The sequence below is a fragment of the Acipenser ruthenus genome, chromosome 17, assembly GCF_902713425.1.
Source record: "Acipenser ruthenus chromosome 17, fAciRut3.2 maternal haplotype, whole genome shotgun sequence".
Lineage (NCBI taxonomy): Eukaryota > Metazoa > Chordata > Actinopteri > Acipenseriformes > Acipenseridae > Acipenser > Acipenser ruthenus.
In genome coordinates this window covers 11,668,310-11,691,107 of record NC_081205.1, presented here as the reverse complement: position 1 = coordinate 11,691,107, position 22,798 = coordinate 11,668,310, and the positions used below count along the sequence as shown (strand labels likewise).

Here is a 22,798-nt window from a genome sequence, read left to right as displayed (position 1 = left end):
TAAACACACAAGCTGAAGTCCGGTTCCACATACAAACAGCTGATTGGATTCCTGAAGATGCGCGACAAAAGATTATTTCTCAGGTAACATCAATACTAAGATTACATATTCACTGGAGCTGACTGCTAATAACATTGAAGAAATGTGAAAGTTAACTAACAGCTGGTGTGTAAAGGGTAAATATTTTAACTTCTAACTGAAATGAAAGCTTAACAAAAAACACCTCTATGAATCTGTGCTATACGATGAAAACATGAATAAAATCAGACATTGGTCTAATTAGTTTGTTATAAGGCTATGATTTTGATGCAGTACTTTTTAGTTCGTTTTACTGGCAAGGTGCGGCAAAAAAACAAGAATTCACGGAAAGTTGTCCAAATGTAGGTTTAGCTACATCAACATACACAAGAGCTTTTAAATAGTACACCAGAACCAATAATATAAAGACTTGCTTTTGACTGCTGGCAAGTTTAAATGTTACTTTAGAGTACAAAACTTTACCGTCCAGACTTCAGACTCCGACATCATTTCTGGTCAGAGTCGAGGGTCTCAGTGCGACAAATGTTTGAAATTCTCCCTTTCGGGTTCCCTGTTGGTTGAGAGGACGGATGTACCAACGATGTCGCTTTTAAAAACTCTTGATAAGAGGTACAAACTCAGCACATTTACTTTAAATGTAAATGTATCCAATTTTGCGAATGCAATCTGTATTTAAAGTGTGAACAACAGCTGTGACCACTTTGCGCAGTCAAAAGTGCTGCGACACGACGCGTCCCGTACAGCAAATAGTGAAGCTGCACAGCTTGTAGTTGATTCACCTGCGATAGAAGGAATCTACGTAAGGAATTGATCATTTGACATATACTGGACTATACATTAGGTACATTTCTAACGAGATCACACTGATGTAGAACATATTTCTATATTTAAGCTAAATTATTTTCCTTACCACACCAAAGGAAAAGAGCCTATATCACTTTTTAAAACGCAGAAACATGTACACTGACTTACATTGTATTATTTGATCTGAAATACAAGTTACACAATTAATAAATAAAATCTAAAATAAAAAAACGACCACGAAGGGACTCGAACCCTCAATCTTCTGATTCGAAGTCAGACGCCTTATCCATTAGGCCACGCGGTCTTTCACTGAAAGAGAGCGTTTACGTAAATACTTTCATCTATAATTAGCGTAGTTTGTACTACAGTATCAACGAAATATGTTTTCATAACAAAGCAAACAAGTACAGAACTACCACAGTCCCAAAGAGGTACGGTATTAAAAAAGCAGCCAGTAGCCCCGCCCATACCCTAAAGCTATGTGCTTACCCAATTGGCGCTGCCTCTTGTCTGTTATTTTCCTATTGCTGAGTGATGCCCCGCCCCTCGTACTCAGGGCACAAATGGAATTGACTGACGCTTCTGTGAAGTAATGGTTTTATAAACAATACATACCGGTATGTGATTGTTAATATGAAATATATATTAAAGCGGCTGAAATACAAACTGACAAAAAAAATCTAGCAGAGGATGGTTTCGATCCATCGACCTCTGGGTTATGGGCCCAGCACGCTTCCGCTGCGCCACTCTGCTGTTGATCAGTTGTCAAATGTTTAATAAGATACTGTTAAATTAATTAATATAATGGACTACTATTTAATCATTAGCGGTTAACGTTACTTTAGGGTGGTAAGGTTAAATTGCCTTTACCAGACACCGTGTTTAAATGGTTACTGACGCTAACCATGTTGAAATATATGTTTATTTATTTTGATGAATAATAGCCGAAGAGAGGGGAAACGTCTGGAAAGTTTATTATAAAACAGTCGTGTGAAAAAAAAACATACACGTTACACCCCAGATGGGACTCGAACCCACAATCCCTGGCTTAGGGGGCCAGTGCCTTATCCATTAGGCCACTGGGGCTCCTAAAGAAAATGCCGTTCTTGCTCATATTTGTGTGCCATACTATCGCTAAATACAGAATGGAAGGTAACCCAAAAAAAAAATTATTAACGCTTTACCTTTTTACCTGTACTGTACTCTGCAAGCTTTTTATGGTCACCTCGGATTTTTCAGTAGAGGTTGCAAAAGCAGACAAAAGCAAATAAAAGTATTTCTGAGGGTTTTATACTTTAGATTTTATGGCTAAAAGGTGCCATCCCACAACTTTGCAGTGAATTTCTCAGCATTTATTATGATAGAAACGTCAGTTCGACGAAACACTTTTTAATAACTTAAGAATAATAATGCACTGAAACGAAGGTCCCACCGAGATTTGAACTCGGATCGCTGGATTCAGAGTCCAGAGTGCTAACCATTACACCATGGAACCCACATTTACGCCTTGGCCACGTAACTGTAATAAATACATCATTTTTTTTTTTTTTTTTTGTAAGCGTTTCTACTGCGATTGTTTTAATTAGCACTAATCTTGGACTACCTTACCCAGGGTAACATTACGCAGTCCAAGATTGGTTTTAATCGGGCTGTGAAAGCAGCCGAATATGTTTACAATGACTTGGATCCGGGAATCCAGAGCTTTAAAAACTGTAATAAGTCCAGACTAGTTTGGAAAAGCTTGTCTTCGTTCAGACTGTATCACAATCCCCCATCCTTCACTGCTATGACATAATAGTGTTGCATTGAATTACTACTTTTTATAAAGCATGTTATTGTGAAGCATGTTTACTGACGTGCACCTTTTGTTTTTGTGTAGATCTCCTCACCATTACCTACTGTCGAAGCAGTGGCCCTGGAGCCAGAATGTTAATAAAGGTATGGAAATGGAAGTCTTTGTTAAAATATTCACAAGCATGTTTAATGTACAGGGTGATCAGGAGCACTGTTGTGGGGAAGCATTCTCCACAGAGTTAACTAGACAGGCAACAACATCACAGGTTACAGAGAGTCAGCTACTGTTGTGTTATAGTACATTTTTCGCATTTTGTTCTAGTAAACACACAAGCTGAAGTCCGGTTTCACATACAAACAGCTGATTGGATTCCTGAAGATGCGCGACAAAAGATTATTTCTCAGGTAACATCAATACTAAGATTACATATTCACTGGAGCTGACTGCTAATAACATTGAAGAAATGTGAAAGTTAACTAACAAGTGTGTAAAGGGTAAATATTTTAACTTCTAACTGAAATGAAAGCTTAACAAAAAACACCTCTATGAATCTGTGCTATACGATGAAAACATGAATAAAATCAGACATTGGTCTAATTAGTTTGTTATAAGGCTATGATTTTGATGCAGTACTTTTTAGTTCGTTTTACTGGCAAGGTGCGGCAAAAAAACAAGAATTCACGGAAAGTTGTCCAAATGTAGGTTTAGCTACATCAACATACACAAGAGCTTTTAAATAGTACACCAGAACCAATAATATAAAGACTTGCTTTTGACTGCTGGCAAGTTTAAATGTTACTTTAGAGTACAAAACTTTACCGTCCAGACTTCAGACTCCGACATCATTTCTGGTCAGAGTCGAGGGTCTCAGTGCGACAAATGTTTGAAATTCTCCCTTTCGGGTTCCCTGTTGGTTGAGAGGACGGATGTACCAACGATGTCGCTTTTAAAACCTCTTGATAAGAGGTACAAACTCAGCACATTTACTTTAAATGTAAATGTATCCAATTTTGCGAATGCAATCTGTATTTAAAGTGTGAACAACAGCTGTGACCACTTTGCGCAGTCAAAAGTGCTGCGACACGACGCGTCCCGTACAGCAAATAGTGAAGCTGCACAGCTTGTAGTTGATTCACCTGCGATAGAAGGAATCTACGTAAGGAATTGATCATTTGACATATACTGGACTATACATTAGGTACATTTCTAACGAGATCACACTGATGTAGAACATATTTCTATATTTAAGTTAAATTATTTTCCTTACCACACCAAAGGAAAAGAGCCTATATCACTTTTTAAAACGCAGAAACATGTACACTGACTTACATTGTATTATTTGATCTGAAATACAAGTTACACAATTAATAAATAAAATCTAAAATAAACAAACGACCACGAAGGGACTCGAACCCTCAATCTTCTGATTCGAAGTCAGACGCCTTATCCATTAGGCCACGCGGTCTTTCACCGAAAGAGAGCGTTTACGTAAATACTTTCATCTATAATTAGCGTAGTTTGTACTACAGTATCAACGAAATATTTTTTCATAACAAAGCAAACAAGTACAGAACTACCACAGTCCCAAAGAGGTACGGTATTAAAAAAGCAGCCAGTAGCCCCGCCCATACCCTAAAGCTATGTGCTTACCCAATTGGCGCTGCCTCTTGTCTGTTATTTTCCTATTGGGGAGTGATGCCCCGCCCCTCGTACTCAGGGCACAAAAGGAATTGACTGACGCTTCTGTGAAGTAATGGTTTTATAAACAATACATACCGGTATGTGATTGTTAATATAAAATATATATAAAAGCGGCTGAAATACAAACTGACAAAAAAAATCTAGCAGAGGATGGTTTCGATCCATCGACCTCTGGGTTATGGGCCCAGCACGCTTCCGCTGCGCCACTCTGCTTTTGCTCAGTTGTCAAATGTTTAATAAGATACTGTTAAATTAATTAATATAATGGACTACTATTTAATCATAGCGGTTAACGTTACTCTAGGGTGGTAAGGTTAAATTGCCTTTACCAGACACCGTGTTTAAATGGTTACTGACGCTAACCATGTTGAAATATATGTTTATTTATTTTGATGAATAATAGCTGAAAAGAGGGGAAACGTCTGGAAAGTTTATTATAAAACAGTCGTGAGAAAAAAAAAAACATACACGTTACACCCCAGATGGGACTCGAACCCACAATCCCTGGCTTAGGAGGCCAGTGCCTTATCCATTAGGCCACTGGGGCTCCTAAAGAAAATGCCGTTCTTGCTCATATTTGTGTGCCAGACTATCGCTAAATACAGAATGGAAGGGAACCCAAAAAAAAAAATATTAACGCTTTACCTTTTTACCTGTACTGTACTCTGCAAGCTTTTTATGGTCACCTCGGATTTTTCAGTACAGGTTGCAAAAGCAGACAAAAGCAAATAAAAGTATTTCTGAGGGTTTTATACTTTAGATTTTATGGCTAAAAGGTGCCATCCCACAACTTTGCAGTGAATTTCTCAGCATTTATTATGATAGAAACGTCAGTTCGACTAAACACTTTTTAATAACTTAAGAATAATAATGCACTGAAACGAAGGTCCCACCGAGATTTGAACTCGGATCGCTGGATTCAGAGTCCAGAGTGCTAACCATTACACCATGGAACCCACATTTACGCCTTGGCCACGTAACTGTAATAAATACATCTTTTTTTTTTTTTTTTTTTGTAAGCGTTTCTACTGCGATTGTTTTAATTAGCACTAATCTTGGACTACCTTACCCAGGGTAACATTACGCAGTCCAAGATTGGTTTTAATCGGGCTGTGAAAGCAGCCGAATATGTTTACAATGACTTGGATCCGGGAATCCAGAGCTTTAAAAACTGTAATAAGTCCAGACTAGTTTGGAAAAGCTTGTCTTCGTTCAGACTGTATCACAATCCCCCATCCTTCACTGCTATGACATAATAGTGTTGCATTGAATTACTACTTTTTATAAAGCATGTTATTGTGAAGCATGTTTACTGACGTGCACCTTTTGTTTTTGTGTAGATCTCCTCACCATTACCTACTGTCGAAGCAGTGGCCCTGGAGCCAGAATGTTAATAAAGGTATGGAAATGGAAGTCTTTGTTAAAATATTCACAAGCATGTTTAATGTACAGGGTGATCAGGAGCACTGTTGTGGGGAAGCATTCTCCACAGAGTTAACTAGACAGGCAACAACATCACAGGTTACAGAGAGTCAGCTACTGTTGTGTTATAGTACATTTTTCGCATTTTGTTCTAGTAAACACACAAGCTGAAGTCCGGTTCCACATACAAACAGCTGATTGGATTCCTGAAGATGTGCGACAAAAGATTATTTCTCAGGTAACATCAATACTAAGATTACATATTCACTGGAGCTGACTGCTAATAACATTGAAGAAATGTGAAAGTTAACTAACAGCTGGTGTGTAAAGGGTAAATATTTTAACTTCTAACTGAAATGAAAGCTTAACAAAAAACACCTCTATGAATCTGTGCTATACGATGAAAACATGAATAAAATCAGACATTGGTCTAATTAGTTTGTTATAAGGCTATGATTTTGATGCAGTACTTTTTAGTTCGTTTTACTGGCAAGGTGCGGCAAAAAAACAAGAATTCACGGAAAGTTGTCCAAATGTAGGTTTAGCTACATCAACATACACAAGAGCTTTTAAATAGTACACCAGAACCAATAATATAAAGACTTGCTTTTGACTGCTGGCAAGTTTAAATGTTACTTTAGAGTACAAAACTTTACCGTCCAGACTTCAGACTCCGACATCATTTCTGGTCAGAGTCGAGGGTCTCAGTGCGACAAATGTTTGAAATTCTCCCTTTCGGGTTCCCTGTTGGTTGAGAGGACGGATGTACCAACGATGTCGCTTTTAAAACCTCTTGATAAGAGGTACAAACTCAGCACATTTACTTTAAATGTAAATGTATCCAATTTTGCGAATGCAATCTGTATTTAAAGTGTGAACAACAGCTGTGACCACTTTGCGCAGTCAAAAGTGCTGCGACACGACGCGTCCCGTACAGCAAATAGTGAAGCTGCACAGCTTGTAGTTGATTCATCTGCGATAGAAGGAATCTACGTAAGGAATTGATCATTTGACATATACTGGACTATACATTAGGTACATTTCTAACGAGATCACACTGATGTAGAACATATTTCTATATTTAAGTTAAATTATTTTCCTTACCACACCAAAGGAAAAGAGCCTATATCACTTTTTAAAACGCAGAAACATGTACACTGACTTACATTGTATTATTTGATCTGAAATACAAGTTACACAATTAATAAATAAAATCTAAAATAAAAAAAAAAACGACCACGAAGGGACTCGAACCCTCAATCTTCTGATTCGAAGTCAGACGCCTTATCCATTAGGCCACGCGGTCTTTCACCGAAAGAGATCGTTTACGTAAATACTTTCATCTATAATTAGCGTAGTTTGTACTACAGTATCAACGAAATATTTTTTCATAACAAAGCAAACAAGTACAGAACTACCACAGTCCCAAAGAGGTACGGTATTAAAAAAGCAGCCAGTAGCCCCGCCCATACCCTAAAGCTATGTGCTTACCCAATTGGCGCTGCCTCTTGTCTGTTATTTTCCTATTGCTGAGTGATGCCCCGCCCCTCGTACTCAGGGCACAAAAGGAATTGACTGACGCTTCTGTGAAGTAATGGTTTTATAAACAATACATACCGGTATGTGATTGTTAATATGAAATATATATAAAAGCGGCTGAAATACAAACTGACAAAAAAAAAATCTAGCAGAGGATGGTTTCGATCCATCGACCTCTGGGTTATGGGCCCAGCACGCTTCCGCTGCGCCACTCGGCTTTTGATCAGTTGTCAAATGTTTAATAAGATACTGTTAAATTAATTAATATAATGGACTACTATTTAATCATAGCGGTTAACGTTACTCTAGGGTGGTAAGGTTAAATTGCCTTTACCAGACACCGTGTTTAAATGGTTACTGACGCTAACCATGTTGAAATATATGTTTATTTATTTTGATGAATAATAGCTGAAGAGAGGGGAAACGTCTGGAAAGTTTATTATAAAACAGTCGTGAGAAAAAAAAAACATACACGTTACACCCCAGATGGGACTCGAACCCACAATCCCTGGCTTAGGAGGCCAGGCCACTGGGGCTCCTAAAGAAAATGCCGTTCTTGCTCATATTTGTGTGCCAGACTATCGCTAAATACAGAAAGGAAGGTAACCCCCAAAAAAAATTATTAACGCTTTACCTTTTTACCTGTACTGTACTCTGCAAGCTTTTTATGGTCACCTCGGATTTTTCAGTACAGGTTGCAAAAGCAGACAAAAGCAAATAAAAGTATTTCTGAGGGTTTTATACTTTAGATTTTATGGCTAAAAGGTGCCATCCCACAACTTTGCAGTGAATTTCTCAGCATTTATTATGATAGAAACGTCAGTTCGACGAAACACGTTTTAATAACTTAAGAATAATAATGCACTGAAACGACGGTCCCACCGAGATTTGAAATCGGATTGCTGGATTCAGAGTCCAGAGTGCTAACCATTACACCATGGAACCCATATTTACGCCTTGGCCACGTAACTGTAATAAATACATCATTTTATTATTCGCTTTTTTTTTTTTTTTTTTTTTTTGTGTAAGCGTTTCTACTGCGATTGTTTTAATTAGCACTAATCTTGGACTACCTTACCCAGGGTAACATTACGCAGTCCAAGATTGGTTTTAATCGGGCTGTGAAAGCAGCCGAATATGTTTACAATGACTTGGATCCGGGAATCCAGAGCTTTAAAAACTGTAATAAGTCCAGACTAGTTTGGAAAAGCTTGTCTTCGTTCAGACTGTATCACAATCCCCCATCCTTCACTGCTATGACATAATAGTGTTGCATTGAATTACTACTTTTTATAAAGCATGTTATTGTGAAGCATGTTTACTGACGTGCACCTTTTGTTTTTGTGTAGATCTCCTCACCATTACCTACTGTCGAAGCAGTGGCCCTGGAGCCAGAATGTTAATAAAGGTATGGAAATGGAAGTCTTTGTTAAAATATTCACAAGCATGTTTAATGTACAGGGTGATCAGGAGCACTGTTGTGGGGAAGCATTCTCCACAGAGTTAACTAGACAGGCAACAACATCACAGGTTACAGAGAGTCAGCTACTGTTGTGTTATAGTACATTTTTCGCATTTTGTTCTAGTAAACACACAAGCTGAAGTCCGGTTCCACATACAAACAGCTGATTGGATTCCTGAAGATGCGCGACAAAAGATTATTTCTCAGGTAACATCAATACTAAGATTACATATTCACTGGAGCTGACTGCTAATAACATTGAAGAAATGTGAAAGTTAACTAACAGCTGGTGTGTAAAGGGTAAATATTTTAACTTCTAACTGAAATGAAAGCTTAACAAAAAACACCTCTATGAATCTGTGCTATACGATGAAAACATGAATAAAATCAGACATTGGTCTAATTAGTTTGTTATAAGGCTATGATTTTGATGCAGTACTTTTTAGTTCGTTTTACTGGCAAGGTGCGGCAAAAAAACAAGAATTCACGGAAAGTTGTCCAAATGTAGGTTTAGCTACATCAACATACACAATAGCTTTTAAATAGTACACCAGAACCAATAATATAAAGACTTGCTTTTGACTGCTGGCAAGTTTAAATGTTACTTTAGAGTACAAAACTTTACCGTCCAGACTTCAGACTCCGACATCATTTCTGGTCAGAGTCGAGGGTCTCAGTGCGACAAATGTTTGAAATTCTCCCTTTCGGGTTCCCTGTTGGTTGAGAGGACGGATGTACCAACGATGTCGCTTTTAAAACCTCTTGATAAGAGGTACAAACTCAGCACATTTACTTTAAATGTAAATGTATCCAATTTTGCGAATGCAATCTGTATTTAAAGTGTGAACAACAGCTGTGACCACTTTGCGCAGTCAAAAGTGCTGCGACACGACGCGTCCCGTACAGCAAATAGTGAAGCTGCACAGCTTGTAGTTGATTCACCTGCGATAGAAGGAATCTACGTAAGGAATTGATCATTTGACATATACTGGACTATACATTAGGTACATTTCTAACGAGATCACACTGATGTAGAACATATTTCTATATTTAAGCTAAATTATTTTCCTTACCACACCAAAGGAAAAGAGCCTATATCACTTTTTAAAACGCAGAAACATGTACACTGACTTACATTGTATTATTTGATCTGAAATACAAGTTACACAATTAATAAATAAAATCTAAAATAAAAAAAACGACCACGAAGGGACTCGAACCCTCAATCTTCTGATTCGAAGTCAGACGCCTTATCCATTAGGCCACGCGGTCTTTCACCGAAAGAGAGCGTTTACGTAAATACTTTCATCTATAATTAGCGTAGTTTGTACTACAGTATCAACGAAATATGTTTTCATAACAAAGCAAACAAGTACAGAACTACCACAGTCCCAAAGAGGTACGGTATTAAAAAAGCAGCCAGTAGCCCCGCCCATACCCTAAAGCTATGTGCTTACCCAATTGGCGCTGCCTCTTGTCTGTTATTTTCCTATTGCTGAGTGATGCCCCGCCCCTCGTACTCAGGGCACAAATGGAATTGACTGACGCTTCTGTGAAGTAATGGTTTTATAAACAATACATACCGGTATGTGATTGTTAATATGAAATATATATTAAAGCGGCTGAAATACAAACTGACAAAAAAAATCTAGCAGAGGATGGTTTCGATCCATCGACCTCTGGGTTATGGGCCCAGCACGCTTCCGCTGCGCCACTCTGCTTTTGCTCAGTTGTCAAATGTTTAATAAGATACTGTTAAATTAATTAATATAATGGACTACTATTTAATCATTAGCGGTTAACGTTACTTTAGGGTGGTAAGGTTAAATTGCCTTTACCAGACACCGTGTTTAAATGGTTACTGACGCTAACCATGTTGAAATATATGTTTATTTATTTTGATGAATAATAGCTGAAGAGAGGGGAAACGTCTGGAAAGTTTATTATAAAACAGTCGTGTGAAAAAAAAACATACACGTTACACCCCAGATGGGACTCGAACCCACAATCCCTGGCTTAGGAGGCCAGTGCCTTATCCATTAGGCCACTGGGGCTCCTAAAGAAAATGCCGTTCTTGCTCATATTTGTGTGCCAGACTATCGCTAAATACAGAATGGAAGGTAACCCAAAAAAAAAAAATTATTAACGCTTTACCTTTTTACCTGTACTGTACTCTGCAAGCTTTTTATGGTCACCTCGGATTTTTCAGTACAGGTTGCAAAAGCAGACAAAAGCAAATAAAAGTATTTCTGAGGGTTTTATACTTTAGATTTTATGGCTAAAAGGTGCCATCCCACAACTTTGCAGTGAATTTCTCAGCATTTATTATGATAGAAACGTCAGTTCGACGAAACACTTTTTAATAACTTAAGAATAATAATGCACTGAAACGAAGGTCCCACCGAGATTTGAACTCGGATCGCTGGATTCAGAGTCCAGAGTGCTAACCATTACACCATGGAACCCACATTTACGCCTTGGCCACGTAACTGTAATAAATACATCTTTTTTTTTTTTTTTTTTTGTAAGCGTTTCTACTGCGATTGTTTTAATTAGCACTAATCTTGGACTACCTTACCCAGGGCAACATTACGCAGTCCAAGATTGGTTTTAATCGGGCTGTGAAAGCAGCCGAATATGTTTACAATGACTTGGATCCGGGAATCCAGAGCTTTAAAAACTGTAATAAGTCCAGACTAGTTTGGAAAAGCTTGTCTTCGTTCAGACTGTATCACAATCCCCCATCCTTCACTGCTATGACATAATAGTGTTGCATTGAATTACTACTTTTTATAAAGCATGTTATTGTGAAGCATGTTTACTGACGTGCACCTTTTGTTTTTGTGTAGATCGCCTCACCATTACCTACTGTCGAAGCAGTGGCCCTGGAGGCCAGAATGTTAATAAAGGTATGGAAATGGAAGTCTTTGTTAAAATATTCACAAGCATGTTTAATGTACAGGGTGATCAGGAGCACTGTTGTGGGGAAGCATTCTCCACAGAGTTAACTAGACAGGCAACAACATCACAGGTTACAGAGAGTCAGCTACTGTTGTGTTATAGTACATTTTTCGCATTTTGTTCTAGTAAACACACAAGCTGAAGTCCGGTTTCACATACAAACAGCTGATTGGATTCCTGAAGATGCGCGACAAAAGATTATTTCTCAGGTAACATCAATACTAAGATTACATATTCACTGGAGCTGACTGCTAATAACATTGAAGAAATGTGAAAGTTAACTAACAGCTGGTGTGTAAAGGGTAAATATTTTAACTTCTAACTGAAATGAAAGCTTAACAAAAAACACCTCTATGAATCTGTGCTATACGATGAAAACATGAATAAAATCAGACATTGGTCTAATTAGTTTGTTATAAGGCTATGATTTTGATGCAGTACTTTTTAGTTCGTTTTACTGGCAAGGTGCGGCAAAAAAACAAGAATTCACGGAAAATTGTCCAAATGTAGGTTTAGCTACATCAACATACACAAGAGCTTTTAAATAGTACACCAGAACCAATAATATAAAGACTTGCTTTTGACTGCTGGCAAGTTTAAATGTTACTTTAGAGTACAAAACTTTACCGTCCAGACTTCAGACTCCGACATCATTTCTGGTCAGAGTCGAGGGTCTCAGTGCGACAAATGTTTGAAATTCTCCCTTTCGGGTTCCCTGTTGGTTGAGAGGACGGATGTACCAACGATGTCGCTTTTAAAACCTCTTGATAAGAGGTACAAACTCAGCACATTTACTTTAAATGTAAATGTATCCAATTTTGCGAATGCAATCTGTATTTAAAGTGTGAACAACAGCTGTGACCACTTTGCGCAGTCAAAAGTGCTGCGACACGACGCGTCCCGTACAGCAAATAGTGAAGCTGCACAGCTTGTAGTTGATTCACCTGCGATAGAAGGAATCTACGTAAGGAATTGATCATTTGACATATACTGGACTATACATTAGGTACATTTCTAACGAGATCACACTGATGTAGAACATATTTCTATATTTAAGTTAAATTATTTTCCTTACCACACCAAAGGAAAAGAGCCTATATCACTTTTTAAAACGCAGAAACATGTACACTGACTTACATTGTATTATTTGATCTGAAATACAAGTTACACAATTAATAAATAAAATCTAAAATAAACAAACGACCACGAAGGGACTCGAACCCTCAATCTTCTGATCCGAAGTCAGACGCCTTATCCATTAGGCCACGCGGTCTTTCACCGAAAGAGAGCGTTTACGTAAATACTTTCATCTATAATTAGCGTAGTTTGTACTACAGTATCAACGAAATATGTTTTCATAACAAAGCAAACAAGTACAGAACTACCACAGTCCCAAAGAGGTACGGTATTAAAAAAGCAGCCAGTAGCCCCGCCCATACCCTAAAGCTATGTGCTTACCCAATTGGCGCTGCCTCTTGTCTGTTATTTTCCTATTGGGGAGTGATGCCCCGCCCCTCGTACTCAGGGCACAAAAGGAATTGACTGACGCTTCTGTGAAGTAATGGTTTTATAAACAATACATACCGGTATGTGATTGTTAATATAAAATATATATAAAAGCGGCTGAAATACAAACTGACAAAAAAAATCTAGCAGAGGATGGTTTCGATCCATCGACCTCTGGGTTATGGGCCCAGCACGCTTCCGCTGCGCCACTCTGCTTTTGCTCAGTTGTCAAATGTTTAATAAGATACTGTTAAATTAATTAATATAATGGACTACTATTTAATCATAGCGGTTAACGTTACTCTAGGGTGGTAAGGTTAAATTGCCTTTACCAGACACCGTGTTTAAATGGTTACTGACGCTAACCATGTTGAAATATATGTTTATTTATTTTGATGAATAATAGCTGAAAAGAGGGGAAACGTCTGGAAAGTTTATTATAAAACAGTCGTGAGAAAAAAAAAAACATACACGTTACACCCCAGATGGGACTCGAACCCACAATCCCTGGCTTAGGAGGCCAGTGCCTTATCCATTAGGCCACTGGGGCTCCTAAAGAAAATGCCGTTCTTGCTCATATTTGTGTGCCAGACTATCGCTAAATACAGAATGGAAGGGAACCCAAAAAAAAAAAATATTAACGCTTTACCTTTTTACCTGTACTGTACTCTGCAAGCTTTTTATGGTCACCTCGGATTTTTCAGTACAGGTTGCAAAAGCAGACAAAAGCAAATAAAAGTATTTCTGAGGGTTTTATACTTTAGATTTTATGGCTAAAAGGTGCCATCCCACAACTTTGCAGTGAATTTCTCAGCATTTATTATGATAGAAACGTCAGTTCGACTAAACACTTTTTAATAACTTAAGAATAATAATGCACTGAAACGAAGGTCCCACCGAGATTTGAACTCGGATCGCTGGATTCAGAGTCCAGAGTGCTAACCATTACACCATGGAACCCACATTTACGCCTTGGCCACGTAACTGTAATAAATACATCATTTTTTTTTTTTTTTTTTTTTTTTTTTGTAAGCGTTTCTACTGCGATTGTTTTAATTAGCACTAATCTTGGACTACCTTACCCAGGGTAACATTACGCAGTCCAAGATTGGTTTTAATCGGGCTGTGAAAGCAGCCGAATATGTTTACAATGACTTGGATCCGGGAATCCAGAGCTTTAAAAACTGTAATAAGTCCAGACTAGTTTGGAAAAGCTTGTCTTCGTTCAGACTGTATCACAATCCCCCATCCTTCACTGCTATGACATAATAGTGTTGCATTGAATTACTACTTTTTATAAAGCATGTTATTGTGAAGCATGTTTACTGACGTGCACCTTTTGTTTTTGTGTAGATCTCCTCACCATTACCTACTGTCGAAGCAGTGGCCCTGGAGCCAGAATGTTAATAAAGGTATGGAAATGGAAGTCTTTGTTAAAATATTCACAAGCATGTTTAATGTACAGGGTGATCAGGAGCACTGTTGTGGGGAAGCATTCTCCACAGAGTTAACTAGACAGGCAACAACATCACAGGTTACAGAGAGTCAGCTACTGTTGTGTTATAGTACATTTTTCGCATTTTGTTCTAGTAAACACACAAGCTGAAGTCCGGTTCCACATACAAACAGCTGATTGGATTCCTGAAGATGTGCGACAAAAGATTATTTCTCAGGTAACATCAATACTAAGATTACATATTCACTGGAGCTGACTGCTAATAACATTGAAGAAATGTGAAAGTTATCTAACAGCTGGTGTGTAAAGGGTAAATATTTTAACTTCTAACTGAAATGAAAGCTTAACAAAAAACACCTCTATGAATCTGTGCTATACGATGAAAACATGAATAAAATCAGACATTGGTCTAATTAGTTTGTTATAAGGCTATGATTTTGATGCAGTACTTTTTAGTTCGTTTTACTGGCAAGGTGCGGCAAAAAAACAAGAATTCACGGAAAGTTGTCCAAATGTAGGTTTAGCTACATCAACATACACAAGAGCTTTTAAATAGTACACCAGAACCAATAATATAAAGACTTGCTTTTGACTGCTGGCAAGTTTAAATGTTACTTTAGAGTACAAAACTTTACCGTCCAGACTTCAGACTCCGACATCATTTCTGGTCAGAGTCGAGGGTCTCAGTGCGACAAATGTTTGAAATTCTCCCTTTCGGGTTCCCTGTTGGTTGAGAGGACGGATGTACCAACGATGTCGCTTTTAAAACCTCTTGATAAGAGGTACAAACTCAGCACATTTACTTTAAATGTAAATGTATCCAATTTTGCGAATGCAATCTGTATTTAAAGTGTGAACAACAGCTGTGACCACTTTGCGCAGTCAAAAGTGCTGCGACACGACGCGTCCCGTACAGCAAATAGTGAAGCTGCACAGCTTGTAGTTGATTCATCTGCGATAGAAGGAATCTACGTAAGGAATTGATCATTTGACATATACTGGACTATACATTAGGTACATTTCTAACGAGATCACACTGATGTAGAACATATTTCTATATTTAAGTTAAATTATTTTCCTTACCACACCAAAGGAAAAGAGCCTATATCACTTTTTAAAACGCAGAAACATGTACACTGACTTACATTGTATTATTTGATCTGAAATACAAGTTACACAATTAATAAATAAAATCTAAAATAAAAAAAACGACCACGAAGGGACTCGAACCCTCAATCTTCTGATTCGAAGTCAGACGCCTTATCCATTAGGCCACGCGGTCTTTCACCGAAAGAGATCGTTTACGTAAATACTTTCATCTATAATTAGCGTAGTTTGTACTACAGTATCAACGAAATATTTTTTCATAACAAAGCAAACAAGTACAGAACTACCACAGTCCCAAAGAGGTACGGTATTAAAAAAGCAGCCAGTAGCCCCGCCCATACCCTAAAGCTATGTGCTTACCCAATTGGCGCTGCCTCTTGTCTGTTATTTTCCTATTGCTGAGTGATGCCCCGCCCCTCGTACTCAGGGCACAAATGGAATTGACTGACGCTTCTGTGAAGTAATGGTTTTATAAACAATACATACCGGTATGTGATTGTTAATATGAAATATATATAAAAGCGGCTGAAATACATACTGACAAAAAAAATCTAGCAGAGGATGGTTTCGATCCATCGACCTCTGGGTTATGGGCCCAGCACGCTTCCGCTGCGCCACTCTGCTTTTGCTCAGTTGTCAAATGTTTAATAAGATACTGTTAAATTAATTAATATAATGGACTACTATTTAATCATAGCGGTTAACGTTACTCTAGGGTGGTAAGGTTAAATTGCCTTTACCAGACACCGTGTTTAAATGGTTACTGACGCTAACCATGTTGAAATATATGTTTATTTATTTTGATGAATAATAGCTGAAGAGAGGGGAAACGTCTGGAAAGTTTATTATAAAACAGTCGTGAGAAAAAAAAAAACGTACACGTTACACCCCAGATGGGACTCGAACCCACAATCCCTGGCTTAGGAGGCCAGTGCCTTATCCATTAGGCCACTGGGGCTCCTAAAGAAAATGTCGTTCCTGCTCATATTTGTGTGCCTGACTATCGCTAAATACAGAATGGAAGGTAACCCAAAAAAAAATTATTAACGCTTTACCTTTTTACCTGTACTGTACTCTGCAAGCTTTTTACGGTCACCTCGGATTTTTCAGTACAGGTTGCAAAAGCAGACAAAAGCAAATAAAAGTATTTCTGAGGGTTTTATACTTTAGATTTTATGGCTAAAAGGTGCCATCCCACAACTTTGCAGTGAATTTCTAAGCATTTATTATGATAGAAACGTCAGTTCGACGAAACACTTTTTAATAACTTAAGAATAATAATGCACTAAAACGAAGGTCCCACCGAGATTTGAACTCGGCTCGCTGGATTCAGAGTCCAGAGTGCTAACCATTACACCATGGAACCCATATTTACGTTTTGGCCACGTAACTGTAATAAATACATCATTTTATTATTCGCCTTTTTTTTTCTTTTTTTTTGTGTGTGTGTGTAAGCGTTTCTACTGCGATTGTTTTAATTAGCACTAATCTTGGACTACCTTTCACAGGGTAACATTACACAGTCCAAGATTGGTTTTAATCGGGCTGTGAAAGCAGCCGAATATGTTTACAATGACTTGGATCCGGGAATCCAGAGCTTTAAAAACTGTAATAAGTCCAGACTAGTTTGGAAAAGCTTGTCTTCTTTCAGACTGTATCACAATCCCCCATCCTTCACTGCTATGACATAATAGTGTTGCATTGAATTACTACTTTTTATAAAGCATGTTATTGTGAAGCATGTTTACTGACGTGCACCTTTTGTTTTTGTGTAGATCGCCTCACCATTACCTACTGTCGAAGCAGTGGCCCTGTGGGCCAGAATGTTAATAAAGGTATGGAAATGGAAGTCTTTGTTAAAATATTCACAAGCATGTTTAATGTACAGGGTGATCAGGAGCACTGTTGTGGGGAAGCATTCTCCACAGAGTTAACTAGACAGGCACAGGTTATAGAGAGTCAGCTACTGTTGTGTTATAGTACATTTTTCACATTTTGTTCTAGTAAACACACAAGCTGAAGTCCGGTTCCACATACAAACAGCTGATTGGATTCCTGAAGATGTGCGACAAAAGATTATTTCTCAGGTAACATCAATACTAAGATTACATATTCACTGGAGCTGACTGCTAATAACATTGAAGAAATGTGAAAGTTAACTAACAGCTGGTGTGTAAAGGGTAAATATTTTAACTTCTAACTGAAATGAAAGCTTAACAAAAAACACCTCTATGAATCTGTGCTATACGATGAAAACATGAATAAAATCAGACATTGGTCTAATTAGTTTGTTATAAGGCTATGATTTTGATGCAGTACTTTTTAGTTCGTTTTACTGGCAAGGTGCGGCAAAAAAACAAGAATTCACGGAAAGTTGTCCAAATGTAGGTTTAGCTACATCAACATACACAAGAGCTTTTAAATAGTACACCAGAACCAATAATATAAAGACTTGCTTTTGACTGCTGGCAAGTTTAAATGTTACTTTAGAGTACAAAACTTTACCGTCCAGACTTCAGACTCCGACATCATTTCTGGTCAGAGTCGAGGGTCTCAGTGCGACAAATGTTTGAAATTCTCCCTTTCGGGTTCCCTGTTGGTTGAGAGGACGGATGTACCAACGATGTCGCTTTTAAAACCTCTTGATAAGAGGTACAAACTCAGCACATTTACTTTAAATGTAAATGTATCCAATTTTGCGAATGCAATCTGTATTTAAAGTGTGAACAACAGCTGTGACCACTTTGCGCAGTCAAAAGTGCTGCGACACGACGCGTCCCGTACAGCAAATAGTGAAGCTGCACAGCTTGTAGTTGATTCACCTGCGATAGAAGGAATCTACGTAAGGAATTGATCATTTGACATATACTGGACTATACATTAGGTACATTTCTAACGAGATCACACTGATGTAGAACATATTTCTATATTTAAGCTAAATTATTTTCCTTACCACACCAAAGGAAAAGAGCCTATATCACTTTTTAAAACGCAGAAACATGTACACTGACTTACATTGTATTATTTGATCTGAAATACAAGTTACACAATTAATAAATAAAATCTAAAATAAAAAAAACGACCACGAAGGGACTCGAACCCTCAATCTTCTGATTCGAAGTCAGACGCCTTATCCATTAGGCCACGCGGTCTTTCACCGAAAAAGAGCGTTTACGTAAATACTTTCATCTATAATTAGCGTAGTTTGTACTACAGTATCAACGAAATATTTTTTCATAACAAAGCAAACAAGTACAGAACTACCACAGTCCCAAAGAGGTACGGTATTAAAAAAGCAGCCAGTAGCCCCGCCCATACCCTAAAGCTATGTGCTTACCCAATTGGCGCTGCCTCTTGTCTGTTATTTTCCTATTGCTGAGTGATGCCCCGCCCCTCGTACTCAGGGCACAAATGGAATTGACTGACGCTTCTGTGAAGTAATGGTTTTATAAACAATACATACCGGTATGTGATTGTTAATATGAAATATATATTAAAGCGGCTGAAATACAAACTGACAAAAAAAATCTAGCAGAGGATGGTTTTGATCCATCGACCTCTGGGTTATGGGCCCAGCACGCTTCCGCTGCGCCACTCTGCTTTTGCTCAGTTGTCAAATGTTTAATAAGATACTGTTAAATTAATTAATATAATGGACTACTATTTAATCATTAGCGGTTAACGTTACTTTAGGGTGGTAAGGTTAAATTGCCTTTACCAGACACCGTGTTTAAATGGTTACTGACGCTAACCATGTTGAAATATATGTTTATTTATTTTGATGAATAATAGCTGAAGAGAGGGGAAACGTCTGGAAAGTTTATTATAAAACAGTCGTGTGAAAAAAAAACATACACGTTACACCCCAGATGGGACTCGAACCCACAATCCCTGGCTTAGGAGGCCAGGCCACTGGGGCTCCTAAAGAAAATGCCGTTCTTGCTCATATTTGTGTGCCAGACTATCGCTAAATACAGAATGGAAGGTAACCCCAAAAAAAAATTATTAACGCTTTACCTTTTTACCTGTACTGTACTCTGCAAGCTTTTTATGGTCACCTCGGATTTTTCAGTACAGGTTGCAAAAGCAGACAAAAGCAAATAAAAGTATTTCTGAGGGTTTTATACTTTAGATTTTATGGCTAAAAGGTGCCATCCCACAACTTTACAGTGAATTTCTCAGCATTTATTATGATAGAAACGTCAGTTCGACGAAACACGTTTTAATAACTTAAGAATAATAATGCACTGAAACGAAGGTCCCACCGAGATTTGAACTCGGATCGCTGGATTCAGAGTCCAGAGTGCTAACCATTACACCATGGAACCCATATTTACGCCTTGGCCACGTAACTGTAATAAATACATCATTTTTTTTTTTTTTTTTTTTTTTTTTGTAAGCGTTTCTACTGCGATTGTTTTAATTAGCACTAATCTTGGACTACCTTACCCAGGGTAACATTACACAGTCCAAGATTGGTTTTAATCGGGCTGTGAAAGCAGCCGAATATGTTTACAATGACTTGGATCCGGGAATCCAGAGCTTTAAAAACTGTAATAAGTCCAGACTAGTTTGGAAAAGCTTGTCTTCGTTCAGACTGTATCACAATCCCCCATCCTTCACTGCTATGACATAATAGTGTTGCATTGAATTACTACTTTTTATAAAGCATGTTATTGTGAAGCATGTTTACTGACGTGCACCTTTTGTTTTTGTGTAGATCTCCTCACCATTACCTACTGTCGAAGCAGTGGCCCTGGAGGCCAGAATGTTAATAAAGGTATGGAAATGGAAGTCTTTGTTAAAATATTCACAAGCATGTTTAATGTACAGGGTGATCAGGAGCACTGTTGTGGGGTAGCATTCTCCACAGAGTTAACTAGACAGGCAACAACATCACAGGTTACAGAGAGTCAGCTACTGTTGTGTTATAGTACATTTTTCGCATTTTGTTCTAGTAAACACACAAGCTGAAGTCCGGTTCCACATACAAACAGCTGATTGGATTCCTGAAGATGTGCGACAAAAGATTATTTCTCAGGTAACATCAATACTAAGATTACATATTCACTGGAGCTGACTGCTAATAACATTGAAGAAATGTGAAAGTTAACTAACAGCTGGTGTGTAAAGGGTAAATATTTTAACTTCTAACTGAAATGAAAGCTTAACAAAAAACACCTCTATGAATCTGTGCTATACGATGAAAACATGAATAAAATCAGACATTGGTCTAATTAGTTTGTTATAAGGCTATGATTTTGATGCAGTACTTTTTAGTTCGTTTTACTGGCAAGGTGCGGCAAAAAAACAAGAATTCACGGAAAGTTGTCCAAATGTAGGTTTAGCTACATCAACATACACAAGAGCTTTTAAATAGTACACCAGAACCAATAATATAAAGACTTGCTTTTGACTGCTGGCAAGTTTAAATGTTACTTTAGAGTACAAAACTTTACCGTCCAGACTTCAGACTCCGACATCATTTCTGGTCAGAGTCGAGGGTCTCAGTGCGACAAATGTTTGAAATTCTCCCTTTCGGGTTCCCTGTTGGTTGAGAGGACGGATGTACCAACGATGTCGCTTTTAAAACCTCTTGATAAGAGGTACAAACTCAGCACATTTACTTTAAATGTAAATGTATCCAATTTTGCGAATGCAATCTGTATTTAAAGTGTGAACAACAGCTGTGACCACTTTGCGCAGTCAAAAGTGCTGCGACACGACGCGTCCCGTACAGCAAATAGTGAAGCTGCACAGCTTGTAGTTGATTCATCTGCGATAGAAGGAATCTACGTAAGGAATTGATCATTTGACATATACTGGACTATACATTAGGTACATTTCTAACGAGATCACACTGATGTAGAACATATTTCTATATTTAAGTTAAATTATTTTCCTTACCACACCAAAGGAAAAGAGCCTATATCACTTTTTAAAACGCAGAAACATGTACACTGACTTACATTGTATTATTTGATCTGAAATACAAGTTACACAATTAATAAATAAAATCTAAAATAAAAAAAAAAACGACCACGAAGGAACTCGAACCCTCAATCTTCTGATTCGAAGTCAGACGCCTTATCCATTAGGCCACGCGGTCTTTCACCGAAAGAGAGCGTTTACGTAAATACTTTCATCTATAATTAGCGTAGTTTGTACTACAGTATCAACGAAATATTTTTTCATAACAAAGCAAACAAGTACAGAACTACCACAGTCCCAAAGAGGTACGGTATTAAAAAAGCAGCCAGAAGCCCCGCCCATACCCTAAAGCTATGTGCTTACCCAATTGGCGCTGCCTCTTGTCTGTTATTTTCCTATTGCTGAGTGATGCCCCGCCCCTCGTACTCAGGGCACAAAAGGAATTGACTGACGCTTCTGTGAAGTAATGGTTTTATAAACAATACATACCGGTATGTGATTGTTAATATGAAATATATATAAAAGCGGCTGAAATACAAACTGACAAAAAAAATCTAGCAGAGGATGGTTTCGATCCATCGACCTCTGGGTTATGGGCCCAGCACGCTTCCGCTCACCTCGGATTTTTCAGTACAGGTTGCAAAAGCAGACAAAAGCAAATAAAAGTATTTCTGAGGGTTTTATACTTTATATTTTATGGCTAAAAGGTGCCATCCCACAACTTTGCAGTGAATTTCTCAGCATTTATTATGATAGAAACGTCAGTTCGACGAAACACGTTTTAATAACTTAAGAATAATAATGCACTGAAACGACGGTCCCACCGAGATTTGAACTCGGATTGCTGGATTCAGAGTCCAGAGTGCTAACCATTACACCATGGAACCCATATTTACGCCTTGGCCACGTAACTGTAATAAATACATCATTTTATTATTCGCTTTTTTTTTTTTTTTTTTTTTTTGTGTAAGCGTTTCTACTGCGATTGTTTTAATTAGCACTAATCTTGGACTACCTTACCCAGGGTAACATTACGCAGTCCAAGATTGGTTTTAATCGGGCTGTGAAAGCAGCC

The 22,798-nt window shown here is 38.0% G+C and overlaps 21 non-coding genes across 21 annotated transcripts; all 21 read right to left on the bottom strand.

Moving 5' to 3' along the window:
• Nucleotides 1–1,074: 1,074 nt before the first annotated feature.
• Nucleotides 1,075–1,147, bottom strand: trnar-ucg (transfer RNA arginine (anticodon UCG)). Its single transcript has one exon. It is a non-coding gene; the product is annotated as a tRNA-Arg (tRNA).
• A 709-nt stretch (nt 1,148–1,856) lies between these two features.
• On the bottom strand, nt 1,857–1,929 carry trnar-ccu (transfer RNA arginine (anticodon CCU)). The gene has a single exon. It is a non-coding gene; the product is annotated as a tRNA-Arg (tRNA).
• Nucleotides 1,930–2,266: 337 nt separating this feature from the next.
• trnaq-cug (transfer RNA glutamine (anticodon CUG)) lies at nt 2,267–2,338 on the bottom strand. Its single transcript has one exon. It is a non-coding gene; the product is annotated as a tRNA-Gln (tRNA).
• Nucleotides 2,339–4,030: 1,692 nt separating this feature from the next.
• Nucleotides 4,031–4,103, bottom strand: trnar-ucg (transfer RNA arginine (anticodon UCG)). Its single transcript has one exon. It is a non-coding gene; the product is annotated as a tRNA-Arg (tRNA).
• Nucleotides 4,104–4,813: 710 nt separating this feature from the next.
• trnar-ccu (transfer RNA arginine (anticodon CCU)) lies at nt 4,814–4,886 on the bottom strand. The gene has a single exon. It is a non-coding gene; the product is annotated as a tRNA-Arg (tRNA).
• Nucleotides 4,887–5,223: 337 nt separating this feature from the next.
• On the bottom strand, nt 5,224–5,295 carry trnaq-cug (transfer RNA glutamine (anticodon CUG)). Its single transcript has one exon. It is a non-coding gene; the product is annotated as a tRNA-Gln (tRNA).
• Nucleotides 5,296–6,994: 1,699 nt separating this feature from the next.
• Nucleotides 6,995–7,067, bottom strand: trnar-ucg (transfer RNA arginine (anticodon UCG)). Its single transcript has one exon. It is a non-coding gene; the product is annotated as a tRNA-Arg (tRNA).
• A 1,106-nt stretch (nt 7,068–8,173) lies between these two features.
• Nucleotides 8,174–8,245, bottom strand: trnaq-cug (transfer RNA glutamine (anticodon CUG)). Its single transcript has one exon. It is a non-coding gene; the product is annotated as a tRNA-Gln (tRNA).
• Nucleotides 8,246–9,961: 1,716 nt separating this feature from the next.
• On the bottom strand, nt 9,962–10,034 carry trnar-ucg (transfer RNA arginine (anticodon UCG)). Its single transcript has one exon. It is a non-coding gene; the product is annotated as a tRNA-Arg (tRNA).
• A 709-nt stretch (nt 10,035–10,743) lies between these two features.
• trnar-ccu (transfer RNA arginine (anticodon CCU)) lies at nt 10,744–10,816 on the bottom strand. Its single transcript has one exon. It is a non-coding gene; the product is annotated as a tRNA-Arg (tRNA).
• A 339-nt stretch (nt 10,817–11,155) lies between these two features.
• Nucleotides 11,156–11,227, bottom strand: trnaq-cug (transfer RNA glutamine (anticodon CUG)). Its single transcript has one exon. It is a non-coding gene; the product is annotated as a tRNA-Gln (tRNA).
• Nucleotides 11,228–12,923: 1,696 nt separating this feature from the next.
• Nucleotides 12,924–12,996, bottom strand: trnar-ucg (transfer RNA arginine (anticodon UCG)). The gene has a single exon. It is a non-coding gene; the product is annotated as a tRNA-Arg (tRNA).
• A 710-nt stretch (nt 12,997–13,706) lies between these two features.
• On the bottom strand, nt 13,707–13,779 carry trnar-ccu (transfer RNA arginine (anticodon CCU)). Its single transcript has one exon. It is a non-coding gene; the product is annotated as a tRNA-Arg (tRNA).
• Nucleotides 13,780–14,117: 338 nt separating this feature from the next.
• trnaq-cug (transfer RNA glutamine (anticodon CUG)) lies at nt 14,118–14,189 on the bottom strand. Its single transcript has one exon. It is a non-coding gene; the product is annotated as a tRNA-Gln (tRNA).
• A 1,705-nt stretch (nt 14,190–15,894) lies between these two features.
• trnar-ucg (transfer RNA arginine (anticodon UCG)) lies at nt 15,895–15,967 on the bottom strand. The gene has a single exon. It is a non-coding gene; the product is annotated as a tRNA-Arg (tRNA).
• Nucleotides 15,968–16,677: 710 nt separating this feature from the next.
• Nucleotides 16,678–16,750, bottom strand: trnar-ccu (transfer RNA arginine (anticodon CCU)). The gene has a single exon. It is a non-coding gene; the product is annotated as a tRNA-Arg (tRNA).
• Nucleotides 16,751–17,086: 336 nt separating this feature from the next.
• trnaq-cug (transfer RNA glutamine (anticodon CUG)) lies at nt 17,087–17,158 on the bottom strand. Its single transcript has one exon. It is a non-coding gene; the product is annotated as a tRNA-Gln (tRNA).
• Nucleotides 17,159–18,871: 1,713 nt separating this feature from the next.
• trnar-ucg (transfer RNA arginine (anticodon UCG)) lies at nt 18,872–18,944 on the bottom strand. The gene has a single exon. It is a non-coding gene; the product is annotated as a tRNA-Arg (tRNA).
• Nucleotides 18,945–20,048: 1,104 nt separating this feature from the next.
• Nucleotides 20,049–20,120, bottom strand: trnaq-cug (transfer RNA glutamine (anticodon CUG)). The gene has a single exon. It is a non-coding gene; the product is annotated as a tRNA-Gln (tRNA).
• Nucleotides 20,121–21,828: 1,708 nt separating this feature from the next.
• trnar-ucg (transfer RNA arginine (anticodon UCG)) lies at nt 21,829–21,901 on the bottom strand. Its single transcript has one exon. It is a non-coding gene; the product is annotated as a tRNA-Arg (tRNA).
• A 637-nt stretch (nt 21,902–22,538) lies between these two features.
• trnaq-cug (transfer RNA glutamine (anticodon CUG)) lies at nt 22,539–22,610 on the bottom strand. Its single transcript has one exon. It is a non-coding gene; the product is annotated as a tRNA-Gln (tRNA).
• Between the last annotated feature and the right edge of the window lie 188 nt (nt 22,611–22,798).